This window comes from Delphinapterus leucas, unplaced genomic scaffold (assembly GCF_059928025.1).
Source record: "Delphinapterus leucas isolate spDelLeu-1000000601 "Yukka" unplaced genomic scaffold, BTC_Dleu_Yukka2 spDelLeu_asBTCV2_sq25, whole genome shotgun sequence".
Taxonomy (NCBI): domain Eukaryota; kingdom Metazoa; phylum Chordata; class Mammalia; order Artiodactyla; family Monodontidae; genus Delphinapterus; species Delphinapterus leucas.
In genome coordinates, this window is record NW_028322234.1 from 17,261,396 (window position 1) to 17,274,009 (window position 12,614).

The 12,614-nt window shown below is 56.2% G+C and overlaps 1 protein-coding gene across 5 annotated transcripts in view; it reads right to left on the bottom strand.

Annotated features, from left to right (window-relative positions):
- The window catches only part of PIP5K1C (phosphatidylinositol-4-phosphate 5-kinase type 1 gamma), a 59,895-nt gene that overhangs the window by 46,153 nt on the left and 1,128 nt on the right, over window positions 1-12,614 (bottom strand). The gene's annotated exons all lie outside the window — the stretch shown is intronic.

The window sequence follows — 12,614 nt, forward strand, 5'->3', positions numbered from 1 at the left end:
CGTAAGGCAGGTATTATGATTACCTCCACGTGACAGATGTGGAAGTTGAGGCTCAGAGAGACCAGGTCACTCACCTGAGGTCACCCAGGATAGAGAGGGGACGGATGGACTTGATTCCAGACGGTAGGCTTCGGCCTGAGCAACGACTGTATCCAGGAAAGGAGACAGGAAAGAGCCGGCTGAGAGCCAGCACAGCCTCCCAGGCAGTGGGAAGAGCCAGTGCAAAGGTCCTGGGGCAGGACCATGCCTGCAGAGCTGGAGAGGGGGCAGGGGGTGGGGGGCGGTCGGCAAGAGGCTGTGATGCCGGAGCAGAGTCAGTGACAAGAGGTGAGGGAAGGGAGGGGACAGGCCCTGACACCACTGTCACCACTGGACCCACGTGTGGCTGGTGATTACAGTCCATCTCCAGCGCTTCCCAGACTGGGGGCTTCCTGGGAGGCAGGGCCAGGGTCTGTCTTGGCCCCCGCTATGACCAGAGGCCAGGCCACAGGGCACCCAGACAACTGGACGGGGGAAACACTGGGGTCCCGCCCACAGCAACACAAGTAACTCAAAACGCATCACAAACCTACACAAACGCAAGAGCTGAGGCCATAAAACCCTTAGAAGAAAACAGGTAAATCCTCACGACCTTGGGTCAGGTAGGAATTTCTTCACTACAACAACCAAGGCACAGCAGCCGAAGAAAAAAAAAAACGGAAGCTGGTCAAAACTGACACCACTGGGCTTCCCTGGTGGCGCAGTGGTTGAGAGCCCGCCTGCCAATGCAGGGGACATGGGTTCGTGCCCTGGTCCGGGAAGATCCCATATGCCGTGGAGCGGCTGGGCCTGTGAGCCATGGTCGCTGAGCCTGCACATCCGGAGCCTGTGCTCCTCAACGGGAGAGGCCACAAGAGTGAGAGGCCCGCGTACTGCAAAAAAAAAACAAAAAACAAAAAACTGACACCACTAAGAAGATGAAAAGACAACCCACAGAATGGGAGGGAATACTGTGGATCATCTACCAGAAGAGGGGCTCGTGTCTAGAACACAGAAAGAACGCCTACAATTCAGTAATGAAAGGAAAACTAACCCAACTGGAAAACGAGCAAAGGACTTAATAGACGTTTCTCCAAAGAGGCCACACAAACGTCCAACATGCACACGAAGAGATGCTCACCATCACTAACCGTCAGGGAAATGCACACCAAGACCACGGTGAGCCCCCCACCCCCGGTGAGGATGGGGGAGGGGAAGGGGCACGGCCGCCGTGGGAGCGGAGCGGCAGCTCCTCAGAAGGTTAAATGGAGTTTCCATCTGACACAGCATCACCACAGCGGGGTGTCCACCCAAGAGAAATGAGGACACGTGCCCACACAAAGGTTGTACGTGAACGTTCTCAGCAGCACGAGTCACCGCAGCCAAAAGGTGCAAACACCCCAAATGTCCATTGACGGACGATGGATAAACACACGTGTCCTTCCACACACGGGAGCATCACTCAGCCTTGAAAAGGGGTGAAGCCCCGACACTCGCTACAACGTGGCTGGACCCCGAGAACACGACGCTCAGTGAGAGAAGCCAGACGCAGAAGGACACACAGGGTGTGACTCCATTGATGGCAAGCGTCCAGAACAGGCAGATCCACAGACACAGGCAGTGGATTCGTGGTTGTCAGGGGCTGAGGAGGGGGAGGGGGTGACTGCTCATGAGGACGGGGCTTCCTTTTGGGGTGATGAGAATGTTCTAAAATCGATTGTGGTGATGGTCACATAACTCTGTGAATATAGTTGCACACTTTAAATAGGTAAAACCATGTGGCATGTGAATTATCTCTCAACAAAGCTGTGACTCAAAAAAGTGTTTAGAAAAAAGTCTAAGCGCAGAATGAGGTCTGCAGGCCGACCTCGCTTTACTGCACTGAGCAGATACTGAGTTTCTGACAAAACGAAGGTCTGTGGAAGTCTATCGGCACCATTTTCCCAACAGCATTAGCTCCCTTCGTGTCTCTGAGTCACACTGTGTTATTTCTCACAACATGAGAAATAACTGTTGTTATGCTGATCTGTGGTCAGTGATATTTTATGTTACTATCAAAAAAAAGATTACTACTTTCTGAAGGCTCAGGTGACCGTTAGCGGTTTTTTAGCAATAAAGTATTTTTAAATTAAGGTATGTGCATTGTTTTTTAGACATAATGCTACTGTACACTTAATAATACTACAGTATAGTGTAAAGATAACTTTTTTTTTTCTGGCCGTACACGGCTTGTGGAATCTTAGTTCCCCAACCAGGGATGAAACTTGTGCCTCCGGCACTGGAAGCGCAGAGTCCTAACCACTGGGCCACCAGGGAATTCCCAAAGATAACTTTTATATCTGCTGGGAAACCAAAAATTCATGTGACTTGCCTTACTGCGGTATTTGCTTTATTTCAGGGGTCTGGAACCAAACCTGCAGTGTCTCCGAGGTCTGCTTGCATTTTACAAACACAACAGTAGGAGGTGTGTGACCAGGGCAGGTGTGCACAGCGAGTGCCTCCCAAGGGGCTGGCAACAGAGATGCCTGAGGTGGGTATGAGGGTGGGGCCAGGCCTGTATTTCGTGCCAGAAAACACGGCAGCTTTCCAAAGGAGGGAAAAGAAAAATCCCGAGAAAGCTGAATTCTGGGGGGGTGGGGGGGCACATGCAAAGGCCCTGTGGTGACAGGACATTTTCCAGGAACAGCAAAGAAAGGGTCTGTTGTGGCTGGAGGGGAGGGTGCAGCTGGGGGCCAAGCCCTGACCAGCAGCCCATGCTGCCCCCCCCCCACCCGCATTTCACTGCACAGAGCAAGTGTTTCCACAGTGGTAAACAGGAAACCTTGCAAAGGACAGGGCCAGGGGTGGGGGTGGGGGGCAAGGTGTTAATCCAGAACTCACAGGCCCTAAGAGAAAGAAGGTTCCAGAACCTTCACCACTCATGCCACAGACACAGCCTAACACCTGTCTGGGCTGAGCACTGGCCTGCCACCAAAATTCAGAGCCCGAGGCTCTGGGCAGAGACGGCCCTCAGGTCAGCAGACAATCGCCACATGGAAGATCTAAGGGGGGCGGACTCAGTCATGGAAATCGGGTGGGCTTCCTGGAGGAGCAGGCAGAGGACGGACTGTACAGTGGGGAGGAGGAACGAGGCAAGGAGGGTGGCTCCGGGGGTCACCAGGCACATTCTCAGTGGCTCCGCAGGTGGAAGGGTTCAGGCGGCTGGGTCAGGGTCACAGAGGGACTGTCAGCCCAGGAAGAAGGCTTGTCCAGTCTCGGGCCCTTGTAGGGCCCCGCCGACCTCACGTCTCCAAATGCCATGTGGATCCTGGACTGAATCCGGGAGAGGGAAAAAAAGTTACCATACGGGAAGGTTTGGGTTAATTCACAAAACTGTGAATCCTGACTGCGGGCCGCGCCGATGTTCCATTTCCTCCACGTGACCCCTGCACTCAGCTCAGAGAGCGTCTTTGTTTATCGGACGTACAGCCCGTCCTCCGTCCTCCTTACTTACAGATTCCACGTCTGCAAGTCCACCTACCGGCTGGAATTTATCTGTAACCCACACGCAGGGCGCTGCCACGCTCGTTCTCAGGCACACGCAGGGCAGCGAGGTCTCGGGTGCCCCACACACGTGCCCAGCGAGCCCGAGCCAGGTGACGCCCTGCCTGCTCGGTTCAGCTCTCAGACCACAGACAAGTGTACTTTCCGTGGTCTCTTTAGTGCCATGTTTTCTGCATTTTTGTGTTTTTGGTGAGTGATTCTGCATCTAAAACGGCCCTCCAGCGTAGAGCTGAAGTGCTTGCTGGCCGGTGTCCCACGTGCAGGAGGACAGTGACGTGCTCATGGGGACAGTACGTGTGTCAGATGAGCTTAGTTCAGGCAAGGGTTACATCCCCGCCGTGAATGAATCAATAACTGGTATCAGACAAGGCGTCTTTAAACAGAAACGTACATCACACGAGGCTGCTGCATGGGGATCAGTTGTGATGATGGGGTGACAGAGGCGGAGCCTGGCCCAGTGTGTCCTCCCTCCCTTGGCAGAGGGCGTGTGGGTGTCGCCAGAGTGTCCCTGCAACTTTCCACAGGCTTCAAAATAAAACGTTAAAAAAATAATAATATATATGGAGACAGGTAAACATCCGGAATAACGGTCATTACCTCCGTAGAAACGGAGGGTCAAGACAAATAAATGCTCACTTTCCACTGACTGCAGGTCTGGGCTGCTGCTTTTTTCCAGTAAGCATGTTATTATTTGTAGCTGAAGGCATGCCTTTTGCACGAAGACAGAGGCAGACGAGGGGAACCGAACAGAAAGCCCAGAAATAGACCAGCTACACGCAAGAATCTGGTCTGTAATCAAGGTGGCACCTGAAATCCGTGAGGAAAGCAGATTACCGAGGAAGCAGGAGTGGGCTGACCCTGAGCCACCTGGGAAGACTTGGCTCAATTAAACCCTTGTACATCTCATGCCAGGATAAATGCCAAATAAAGCAAGAATTTAAATGTAAAGAAAAAATAAGTAAAATTATAGAAGTACTAGAAGAATTTAACTGTAACCTCGGAACAGAGGACACATTTCCATCATGACGCCAAACTGGGAAACCATAAAAAGAGATTGATAGGGACTTCCCTGGTGGCACAGTGGTTAAGAATCCACCTGCCGGGCTTCCCTGGTGGCTCAGTGGTTGAGAGTCCGCCTGCTGATGCAGGGGACATGGGTTCGCGCCCTGGTCCGGGAAGATCCCACATGCCACGGAGCGGCTGGGCCCGTGAGCCATGGCCGCTGAGCCTGCACGTCTGGAGCCTGTGCTCCGCATTGGGAGAGGCCACAACGGTGAGAGGCCCGCGTACTGCAAAAAAAAAAAAAAAAAAGAAAGAATCCACCTGCCGAAGCAGGGGACCCAGGTTCGAGCCCTGGTCCAGGAAGATCCCACGTGCTGCGGAGCAGCTAAGCCCGTGTGCCATAACTACACAGAGCCTGTGCTCTAGAGCCCGAGAGCCACAACTACTGAGCCCACGCACCACAACTACTGAAGCCCACGTGCCTAGAGCGCGTGCTCTGCAACAAGAGATGCCACTACAATGAGAAGCCTGCACACCACAACGAAGAGTAGCCCCCGCTCGCTACAACTAGAGAAAGCCCACACATAGCAATGAAGACCCAACACAGCCAAAAATAAATAAATAAATAGAAGATACTATCTAAAAAAACAAAGAGAGAGAGGCTGATAAATGGGACCACGTGAAAACAAAAACACCTGCCTGGCATTGATAATCATCTTAAGAGAAGATGGGGAAAAGCTACTTAAACTTACTCGTATCATGGATTTAAAAAAAAAAATCTTCCATAATATATAAAGAGCTCCCACAGATCAATAAGAAAAAGACTGGTAAATAATTTGCAAATGGGAAAGATACAATCAGTATACAGTTCCCAGAAAATGAATAAGAGTCCTGAGATGTGTACGATTAAATGCAGGAGTGGGGTGAGTGGTGAAAAGGGGTCTGTGAGTGTGGAATCAAGACAAGACAGAGTGGAGACAGGAATGCTTGTGGGGGCAAAGGCACCAAGGACTCCCTGGTGGCCGATGCTCCATTTTCCAGCTCTGACAAAGTGCAGGATGCTGTCAAGGTGAGGCAGTCCAGTGCCACTGGACTGCCGTGTGACCTGGGCGGGCAAGTCTCTGCTCCCTTTGCTGGGATACATTTTTAATAAAACAAAGATGAAACATTAAAAGGAAAAAATACGTGAAGACATTTCCCTCTGATTCACATTTCCCTCTGATTCACGTTTGCCTCTGATTCACGTTATGATAAATACCCAGACCTCCCTTTGTGCCATAAGTTTGGCAAAGATGGAAGAAATGGGCGAGGCACGGAGCTCTCACCCTTGCTGGAGGGAACTCGGAACGGTTCACCTTGGGTTCATCACGTGCATCTTATGATGCTCTGACATCTCGGGGACCTTGCAGACCTGGGGACTGTCCCTCCTGGAGTCAGCCAACCCCTAGATCACAAACCATCTGCCTGTGAGCACATCTCTGCTGTGCCAACCAAGCCACTATGGGCCACACCCTCAGCACTCCTCATCCTGCTCACACGCAAGCCCAGGGGCACCGCCTCAACCGCCCCCAGCCAGAGCCCACGCCAGCCCACAGCCGCCGCCATCAAACGAGCCGATCCCAAGCTGGCTCAGGGTGCCAATGCTGCCCGTCCCTCCCATCCTGCAGAAACCCCAGTAAAGACCCGTGCTTTCTCCGCGTCCGACCTGGCTTGCAGAGACAGGGCCTCCATTCCCCACAAGCTGGGCCCCGTCCTGGACAGTTCACATGCGCTGGCCCATCTAATCCTCATGGGATCCCCGAGAGGAAGGCGTGCCTGGATGCTGCTTCACCAATGAGCTTCCCGTGGCTGCTGGGACCCTACATCCTGCCTCTTCTCCACCTGCGCTCACCCCCTTGGTCACCTCCCCTCGTCACACACTGTAAAGGCCATGTCCTGCCAGGGGCTCTACGACGTGTCCCCCACGGACACATCGGCTGCCCGGTCATCGCTTTGCACGAGGAGGCCCTTTCCCTGCCTCGTCCCCACCTCCTCGCCCCATGGCCGTCTGCCCAACCACCCCCTGGTCTCCAAACTTGGTCCTCTGCCCCCCACGTCTCCATGTCTCATACTCACACTGTGCCCGACCGTCCCCCATCTCAGCTGAGGCAGCTTGCCCTTCCAGGGGCTCAGACCCCAACCTGGGAGTCACCCTCTACTCCTCTCCCCTCCCCCGCCACACTCAACCCTTCAGTAAGTTCAGTCAACTCGGCTTCTAAAATCTACTCTGCATCACTCCTTCCTCCTGCCTCCACCTGAGCCCAAGTACCAGCATCACCACCTGGACCAGCACAGTCCCCTCCACCGTGGTCCCCAGCTCCCACCCTCCCTCCCCACAGTCTTTCCCCCACAGTGGCCAGAAGTAGCCCGTGAGCACCTAAGTCAGGCCCCGCCCCTCATCTGCCCACAGCCCTCCAGGGATCCCTCCTCCCTGGGGGTAAAGGCCCAAGTCCTCCCCGCGGCCCACAAGGTCCTGCCCAACCTGCCCCGTTCCCTCCCTGTCCTCCCCTCCTCCCTCTCTCCCCCTCACTCACTCTGTTCCATCCACATGGGCCTCCTTACTGTTCCTGCAACAACCCAGGCACAGTCCTGCCCCAGGGCCTTTGCACGGGCTGTGCCCTCTGCCTGGGAGCCTCTCCCCACACTCCCTCAGGGCACATCCCCTCCTTCCTGTATATCTCTGCTCAGATGTTGCCCGTCGCCCCTCCTGAGTACGTGGCCTCCATCACTCCCCCCAAGTCCGTTTTTCTCTCCCCTTCTCCGCTCTGCTCTTCCCCGCGGCACTCGCTTCCCCTGCCGTGTTACACCTCTCTCTCCTTTCGTCACTTACTGTTTGCACACACCCCACCCGCACCACCGGCATGCACACAAGGACCGTGCCCGTCTCATTTGGGCCTCCCCAGCACCCGGCCCAAGCAGTCTTCAGCAGCATCTGCTCACGAACACCTGACCTGCACCCCACAGCCCCAAACCTTCAACGGCAACCCCGTGCCCCCAGGATAACGGCCCATGTGTGTGCATGACACGCGCATGATCAAGAGAGAATAGCAACTGGGGCAGATGCTGGGGTCTCTCTCCTTGGTCAGAGCCAGAGACCAGGTCTCCAAATGCCTTCCCACTGGCTCAGGCACTTGAGGCCCCTCAGGCTGGACCCCTAACCCCTCCATGCGGCCTGGTGGCACCTAGTACAGGGGCGCCAAGGCTAATCCCCAGGTCAGTAATCCCCCCACGTGCGCAGTCCCCGCTGTCCAGCTGGCAGCAGTGAGAAAATCCCCAGCGGGATCCCGACCTGCCCTGTCACACGTGGTGCCACGCAGCTCAGTGTGGGCAGCGGGAACAGGAGGGCCCGGGGCCTGGTCACCAGGCTGGTAAATGCCCGGGCCACACGGCTGTCACTTAACGAGCACCGCCGGGGGTGCGGGGCGCACCTCTCCATGCCCCACCGAATCCCTGGGACCCCTGCCCTCATTCTGAGAGGTGGAGGCAGGCACACTGTCCTCAGCCCAGGCCGGGCTGAGCCCGGTCAAGCCCCAGGCCACCCTGCCCAGGATCCCGTGGGAATCCACCAGCCTTGGGGGCCCCGAGCAGCCCCCCAGACCTGCTCCTCACCCATCAGCACAAGCCTGCCAGGGCCTGGACCCCCAGACCTGCTCCTCCTTGGGCCCTCACCAACCGCCCTCCCCCCACCAACTCCAGGGTGCAGGCCTCCCTACCCACCCTCCACCACAAGACCACCGTCCAGGCCCCCAGCCCCACTCACCTGGATGCCCACCCCCGCAGCCCCTCCCCACCAGGCAGGCAGAGGGCTCTCGCTCTGTAAAACGTGACTCTCTGCCCTGCTTAAACCCACCAGCACCACTGACTGGACTCAGACCAGAACCCGAGCAGGGCCAGGCCCCCCACCCCTTCCCTTCTGAGGAACAAATCACGCTCATTCCTGCCTCAGGCCCTTTGCACTGCTGATCCCTCTGCCTGAATGCTCAACCGCAGCTGCTTGGGTCACCTGCTCCCCTGACCACCTGGCAGCAGCAGGCCCTGGTCACCCCCTGGGGCCACGGTGCCTGTTTCACTGCTCTGGCAGCTCCCCATGGGCTGGCATGGTCTGACTCAGGTCAGCAAGCGTTCTCCGTAGAGGACCAGCCAGTGAGTGTCTCCGACTTTGCAGGCCACGGGTCTCTGTCTCAACTCTCAGCTCTGCCGCTGTAGCTAGACAGCCCCGTGGACCACAGGCGAATGACAGGGCGTGGCGAAGCGTCAGGAAGACGTGACAGACAAAAACCGGCGGGCGGGATGGACCCGGGGCCCCAGTCTGCAACCGCTGGCCTCACCTGTTTACTAGCTCGCCATCGCATCCTGACCCTCACCAATCTGAAGGTGAGGGAGCCCAGGTGCCGGACCCCTGCCCCCCCAGCAGGTGCTCCATAATGTCCAACAGGCCCTGCCCAAGGGCAAAGCGAGAGGTGACCGCACATCCCCGTAAGCCGAGTCAGACGGCGGCCCCGCCCACCCAGGCTCTGGGGGAAGCGGTCCCTCGAGCTGGCACCCACGTGGGACCAGCCAGGGCAGCACCCTTCCAGGGCTCTACAAGCCAATCGACCTGATCCAGCTCCACGAGAAAGGCGCAGTCATCACGCCCATTTCACAGATGGAGACACCGAGGCAGAGTACCCCCTGGCTGGCAAAGGCGGTCCGGCTCCTGAGGGCTCTCCACGGAGAGGACCAGGCTGCCGGCCCAAGCGCCGGACATGGCCTCACTAGAAAGTGGCCAGGGCGGGATTAGAACTGGGAGCCTTCTGCCTCCAAAGGCCATTGTTGACTACCAACGAGCAGACGAGGGACGCTGCTGCCCGCGGTTATAATCCGCCCACAGCTACAGAGAAGGCCCCTGGTGATGAGGCCCCACCCCCAGCCATGCTGGCCCGACGCTGCTTTTCGAGCACATGAGGCCTTTTGCTTGGGCCCTGCTGGCTTCCTGCGCCTCCTTCAGGCCTCCCTCAAATGTCATGGGAAGCCTCGTTGAGAGGACACAGTAGAGCAAAAACTTGAAAGAACTAAGGAAGCAAATGGCAGGGATATGGAGGATGAGCATCCCAGGCAGAGGGCACAGTGGGGCAGCACCAGGCCTGGCGAGCTGGAGGAACCGCGAAGAGGCCCGTGTGTCTGGAGCAGAGTGAGCGAGGGGTAGAGAGGGAGGAGGGGAGGGCAGGGAGGGGACGGGGCAGGTCGTGCAGGGCCTTGTGGGCCGCAGGGAGGACTTGGGCAGACCCCTTTTCACCACTCACCCCATTCCTGCATTTAATCCTACACATCTCAGGACTCTTATTCATTTTCTGGGAACTGTATACTGATTGTATCTTTCCCATTTGCAAATTATTTACCAGTCTTTTTCTTATTGATCTGTGGGAGCTCTTTATATATTATGGAAGATTTTTTTTTTAAATCCATGATACAAGTAAGTTTAAGTAGCTTTTCCCCATCTTCTCTTAAGATGATTATCAATGCCAGGCAGGTGTTTTTGTTTTCATGTGGTCCCATTTATCAGCCTCTCTCTCTTTTTTTTTTTAGATAGTATCTTCTATTTATTTATTTATTTTTGGCTGTGTTGGGTCTTCGTTGCTATGTGCGGGCTTTCTCTAGTTGTAGCGAACGGGGGCTACTCTTCGTTGTGGTGCGCAGGTCCCAGGGAGGTGGGACCCTGGAGGGCTGTGGGCAGAGGAGGGGCGGGGCCTGAGTCAGCTTTTAGTGGGAGCCTTCTGGAGTGAGCGGGAGGGAGCACAGGAAGAGACAGGGGGCCAGGCCAGCCATGGATGATGGGGCTGAATTCACATGGATGAACCAGGTGGTGGCAGGGAGTGGGGGGCAAATGGGTGGATTTTCGGTCCACTTTGAAGACAAAGCCGACATAATCTGCCACCCAGGTTAGACGTGGGAGGGGCCAGGGGTCAGAGGGGAACACAGCTGACTATTCTGAGACATCACGGAAGCAGGAAGGACAGGAGGGAAACTGCTCAGAAACACCAGGCCACAGCTCAGGCCAAAGCCCACAGGCAGCTCGTGGACACCCACAGGGGCCCCGTGAATGTGCCCAAGAGCCCAGCTTTCCTGAGATCCTCCACAGAACCAGGCACTCCACAGAGTCCCCAAAAGCCAGCAGAGAACATCGGGCCTTCCCTGGTCCGGGGCTCGGGAGCCCAAGAGTTTAAAGTAACCGGATTCTAAAACACCACCGATACATTTCACCTCCCATCAGATTGGCCAAAATGGCCGAGGCCGATAACATCCGGAGCTGGCAATGCTGCGAGGAGATAGTCTCTCTTGGCTCCTGCCGGACCTTTCCAGAAAGCCAGCGGGCATCAATCTGGTTGCGCCTGACCCAGCCATTCCAAGGCGGGGACTCCAACCACTAGAACTGAAAGTACCACGGCTACAAGCCCACGTTCAAAGATGTTTACTGCAGCATCGCTTGTGACAGCAAAAGGCAGCTCCAGAAACCACTGGATCGTCCCTCAGCAGGAAGCTCATGCCTAAAGGGGGTGGGCTGTCACTAAAGTTCACCAAGCGCCCTCCACCTGCTGATGCACTAACTCAGGTAAAGCTGGCAGTGTGGCCCCATTTTACAGATGGGGACACTGAGGCTCAGAGAGATCAAGGCATTTGCCCTGTGAGGTCACAGAGAAAATGAGTGGAACCCAGGCAGGATAAGGGGTTTCCACCTTCTCAATCACAGCACCATATTCTCTCTCTCTGAAGAAAAGAATTGATACCAACGTGGGGAAAAAATGCCGTATTATGGATAAAAAGCAAGCAAGTTACAGAATGATGGGTGAAAGTGAAGTACGGCAGCCCTCACCCCAGGTGACTGTGTCTTCAGGGGACACTGGGCGATGTCCAGGGACACCTGTGGTTGTCAGGACTGGGGGGGCTCCTGGCATCAAGTGGCTGGGGGCAGGGATGCCGCTGGACCCCACAGTGCCCAGGACGGCACCCACAACAAAGAACTTTCCAGCCCCAAACTAGCGCAGAGGCATCGAGACTCTGGCATCGTACGAACCCCCTGGTGAGCAAACAGACCCATCTGTGTGTTTATGCATCTGTTCGAGCAGCAGGAAAGGCATGGACAGTTGTTCCCCAAACTTAAGATAAACGGGTTCGGCGGAGGACAGACAGCTATTAACCCTAAAGTGAGTGAAGTAAGTGATCAGCTGTGGGAACCGGATTTCTGCGGGTTTGGGGACAGGAGCAGGGACGGCCCCTTATGGGCCAGGTCCCTGTGCTCAGACCCAACCACAGCCGGGGCCTGGGACTTTATCTGCCCCCATCAGATCACCTAGCCCCTGATAAGACAAACATATGCTGTGTGGCTTTCCTGTGGGCACTGCATCCTAGTCTATTGTGTCTCTGCCCAGCACAGGGCAGAGGGCTGCTGGCGGAGGTCAGGGGGCTGACAAAGGACTTCAGCCGGGTCCCTCTGCCATGTCTGGGGCTGGCCAGGCAGGGCATCGCCGCCAGCAAAGAACGGGAGCCAGAGGGCCGGATTGTTGGAGCTGAACCAGGGTAACCCACCAAGCAGCTCCAGATGGCAGCAGGAAAGGAAGCGGTGGGAGTCCTCTGGAGCCCGGGGGAGCTCGCTCGCTCTGGCTCTTTCTCCAGACATTTCTCCCAACTCCCAGGCAGCACAGCATCTCCCTGCCTGCCAAGGAAGCTTCAGGAGGCCCGGGGGAGAAGGAGGATGGATGCCCCTGTGGGTGTCTACAGGGGACTCGCCAGAAAGGGCTGCCTGGAACAGAGAACTCTGCGGATCCAGAAACTTCCTATTTGGGAGCCTGCAACCTTGACCAAGAAGGAACCAGGCAGTGGCTGGGCTCTGCACACCGCCCCAGGGAAAGGCAGACCGCAGGCCCACAGGGCAGGGCGAGGCTGCCTCCTTCCCCAAACCTGCTCTGCTAGAGGGCCAGGGAGGCATGCCAAGGAGAGGGGCTCAAGAAAGCACTGCCCCTACAGAGCTACGGCAG